This window comes from Chenopodium album, chromosome 4 (assembly GCF_948465745.1).
Source record: "Chenopodium album chromosome 4, dcCheAlbu1.1, whole genome shotgun sequence".
NCBI lineage: Eukaryota > Viridiplantae > Streptophyta > Magnoliopsida > Caryophyllales > Amaranthaceae > Chenopodium > Chenopodium album.
The window spans coordinates 26975422-26980261 of NC_137837.1; the positions used below are offsets into that span (position 1 = coordinate 26975422).

General features: G+C 29.8%; 1 long non-coding RNA gene across 1 annotated transcript; it reads right to left on the minus strand.

The window, feature by feature from the left end:
• Positions 1-482: 482 nt before the first annotated feature.
• Positions 483-4377, minus strand: LOC145626883 (uncharacterized). The gene is made up of 3 exons (XR_014111135.1): positions 4241-4377; positions 1279-1376; positions 483-810 (listed from the first exon to the last, which is right to left on the minus strand). It is a non-coding gene; the product is annotated as an uncharacterized LOC145626883 (long non-coding RNA).
• Positions 4378-4840: the final 463 nt, after the last annotated feature.

Sequence of the window (4840 nt, forward strand, 5' to 3'; positions counted from 1 at the left end):
ATTATGCTTTAGCGTTGACATGATTATTTTAATTATGATTATTATTATAATTATGATTGTTTGATAATTATTATGTTGCTTGATTATATTTATTGTTATTGCTTGATCACGCCTTTTATGCATGTTTAAAGGGAATTGGTACTTGTAATCACGCTTAATAAGATAATTAATGATCTTGTTTAGGGTTAATATGATTATAATTCAAGTGATCGCACATGATAGTTTTATTTGTGCATTAATATTCAACCAACATAGATAAACAGGTTTAATGTTAATCCTATTGATTGCATGTTAGTCAAAAAGCGCACATGAATACGATCAGAATAAAGTAGAGGTCTATTATTAGGGCAGGTTCAATCTCTTTTAGGTTGGATTTGTACCTTCATCCCCGAACTACCAGTCATGGCTCGAAAATGTGCTTGAAAATGTAACTACTGCCACCACCCATTCTACTCTTTTTTTTTTTTTTGTGAAGCACCATAAATTATTAACCCAACTTTTATAATAAATACAATAAATATTAATCTAAACCACGTAAGGCCCAATTTAATCGACATTACATCATCAATTATACAATATAGAACATGATGTTCTTGTAAATTACAAATATATCACCAACTTTCAACTACAAAGGACATGTATGTCATCCTAAAAGAACAGAGTGATAAGATATGATTAGAACCAAACAAAATAGAGCATTGTGATTTCTAAAACATAACAATCCGAGAACTTCTTGTAGAAATCATCCTCTCTTAAGTCGTTCACCCTTTTAAAAGTGCTTGTAGAATAAGCTTAAAATAATATTTAAACCTGCATCCAAAACCAACCTGCCAAACTATTATCACAAAGACTAATCTTAAATAATTTCTAGAATATGAGCTCTTGAGATATCTTAAAAGGTTCAAATGATAAAAGTTTTAACTTACTCAAGTAGTGATAATGGATTTCTTAACTTATTTAATCTTGAGAAGATTACAAGGCATTGAGTATTAAGAGTGTCTAAATGCTATGTGAATAGAAATAGGTTTAACAATTCATGATACATGCAAGGAACAATAGAATGAAACTAATTAATCTAGTTGGGTGGGATGGGGGAAATCACCCAAATGCACCCAATAAAGACGATAGATAATAAGTTCTACCTAGAGCTATTGCCATAAGCAGAAATAGAACCCAACTCCAAGGGCATTCACCTTACTAAGAGAAAATTATAGAAATAGCTAAGGAAGATGCAACATTTAACTATAAAAGTAAATGCTCAAAATGATGGGATCTAACCTCATAATATAGAGCACAAAGTATCAAATGATACCATCATCTCACTTTCCTACTAATTACAAGAAGGAAAAATAGATGTCAAATTTATAGTAAAATTCCTGCAAAACAAAGGAAACCAATGCAATATAGGATTAGGAATTTCGGTTAATCTGTGTCTTTTAGACGAAAGAAATTAATCATGTCAGTAAACATATATTGATAAAACTATATGATTATAACCTCGTTAAATTAATCTAATTTAATAAGTATGAAATTAACTAATCTATAAAATTCTAATACTAATATTATATATGATAATGCTACAAACTAGAAAATGACATTGACAAATAGTATTAGGGAGCTTGACACTAATAAAACAAAAGTGTATCGCTTAGTTTTTTTATTTATATAAGAAATTCTCAGATTGTTTTATTTTAGATTAATATTAATTGTAAAATCGTAGCATAATTAACAGTACCCATTAAAGCAGCATCACCAACAACAACATAGGCAGCAACGACAACAGCAAGAGAGCCAACAGGTAGCAATGACTTAATTAGAAATGAGAGCAGCAATTACAGAATACAGATTGAGTATAATAATGATGTTTAGACCTTGGAAAACTATTTAGGGTATGTTTCATAAAAAAAATTGTAACAATACACAATTGTCATAGTACAATTTACTCTATAGAAGCTGTACTAAAAGATCATATCACTTGACTTGTGCTATACATAGATTTAGCATTGTTCAAATAAAAATTTATCCAAACAAGAGACCATACAAATACATGTCCCAAAGAACTTTCTAAAGATCTTGTAAAAAGCCTAAAAATAATAATTTTCATATACTTGTTTTACAAAGGATAACCATTATATCCTCTACTTGCCATGCAAGATTGCAAGATACAATAGAGCATTCTCCTACCAAGGGAAATAGGGAATAAGAAATGGAAACAACAAATATGTTCAACTACTTAATATCATAAATAAATAAATAATTAAATAAAGTAATTAATTAAACAATCACATCATTTTAAAGTGGCTTAATTGTATAAGAAAATTCTTATATTCATCCAGTCCACTCTAGTACTCAAGGATACATCATTAAAGGCTATACAATATACATAAAGTCATGAGGTATGGCACACATTTCTAGGAAAAAAAACCTATTCAAACATAATACTGATACAATTGCATTATTATGTTATACTTGGCAATATTTAGCAAACAAGAAAGCATGCCAGTTTAGAATGGCCTACAATATCCTCTGGAAGAGTAAAAGCTACGAAGCAACAACATCTTGCGGCACTATACATTAATGCAAGAGGAGATGAACATTTTGAGGGGGGGGGGGAGGGGTACGGTTCCAATATCTTAGGATTAGAACTCGCACCAACATAAGAAAAAAGAGGGGGCAGGTTGGCCATTATAATTCCCCTAAACCTTCTACATATACACTTACATCAATCAAAATCAGTTTGTTGACAAAAATCATATAGAGATATAGATTCAAATTCCAATTGTATAAACATTTTTATATTGTATAATCACATAAATTCCAAGCTCTAAGGATGTATATGTGACTAAATGCAATAGGGGTGAGGAACAACTTACTGCTTTTATATGGTTAACCGCAAGGCTTATTGCAATAACAACCCCAAGACTTTGTTCAACAAGTTTCATTGGTCTTTTGATACAGCCACAGGTACAACTAAACATATAAAAACAACCAATTATACAATCTGAAAAATTCAAGAAGCAAATAACCTAACGAACTAACAAACTAACAAAAAAAAAAAGAAGCAATTCAAACATTATAAGACAAAGTATAAACTCTAACATTCACAAAATATTTTTCTATAAAGATTTTAATTTTATCGAAAACCTGGTGCATAACTTTTGAAATTCATAAAATGAGGGCCTACTTTAATGTGTAAGCAATAATGAGGACTAAATTTTGATGGCATTCTCTCACATAATTATGCAATCCAAATAAAGAAATTTAGTACAAGGATGAATTGCAATGATAGAAATTGAATGAGGAGGGTGAAATTAGACCTTTTTGAGTTCTTTTCAAAGTATCAGTTGCGCCAAGTATATCACCAATATCAACAAGTGATTTTAAATGATCAAACTAAAGTTGAGAAAGTTTATCCCTTTCATATAGTAAAGCTGTATTAATAGAAGAAATAATATGAGTATGAAAATGCTTTATTATAGAAGAAACAGTGAATTAAGTAATGAAGAGAGAAGACCTTGATAGTTCTAGAATCATCTCGGAAGGGTGAAAAAGGCGAGCTTCAATCAAGGTGACACTATACTAATTAAGCACAAAAATAAACCTACTGCAGCACTCATGGATTGACTTTTCTACTCGAAATAGAAACGGGAACATTACTGGTCTAACATAAGTTCATAATTATAACAAAAAATTAACAAAGCATGAGCAATTTCCAATTTCTATATGCAACTATACAAGTAACTTGCATTCTTAATAGCTAGTGCATTTTATTAAATCTGAGATTCTATAATAAAAAGCTTGTTCCTGTAGTTAATTTTGTTTCTCTAAAAATATTGATAATCAAATTGTAAATTCTCTCATAGAAGGATAAAAAAACAAACACATAATATATCATAATCAAAGATTCCCTGAATTGAATAGCCATATCGAAACTTCCAACCCTGCAAATTGCCAAATTGTTCAACAAGCCACTGATTTAGGATTTTCAAGCCCCGATTTCTCTTGCGCTCGAAACTCTCGCCCACCAGCTGTTCAGAGTGATGTTCTTTAATTAATTTTAGTTTACAATAAAACCCGAATTTGCAACTAGAAAGTGATACAACCCCAAAATCATTATTAAATTAAATTAACAAACAAAAGAACAAACCCTAGAATTCTTTTTTTTTTTTCAAATAATCACTTCAAATTATTGAAATAATAAAAAAAAAATACATAAATTAGGCTGAGATCGAGAGCATACCTTGACAATATTTTTTGATGAATGAGTTTTGGAGAAGCTTTAGAGGAGTTTTTTAGGAGCTTTCACTTTAGAGCAGTTTCAGAGAAGTGAGATAATTTGCGCGTTAGTGAAAATGGGGAAAAAGAATACAGCGAGTGGTAACTGGATGGTAACTACTAACAATGAGTCCTGCGTGCTAGGAAAGTAAGTAGAATTAGTAACCAACCTTAATAAAGCCCATTACCAAATAAAAAGGTCAATAAAGTTTGACCTACTATTTGTAACTAACTTTTTATATGCCCATTACTAATAGTTGGTCAACCTATCTTTGACCTATTATTTGTAACTGGCCAAGCTTATGTCAGTTAGTAATATAAATTTATTTGTAACTTGCACTATCTAAGTTAGTTACTAATACTCTTGTAGTAACTAACATAATGTATGCTAGTTACTAATAGGGCGTTACAAATAGCAATTTTTCTACTAGTGTTAAACCCTAAATTTTTATACATACACAAATCTGAAAATTTATATAATAAATTAAACATGTCAAAACTCATAAATTTATAATGATTTATAATCTAAATATATTATTAAACCATAATAATAATAATTTAGAAC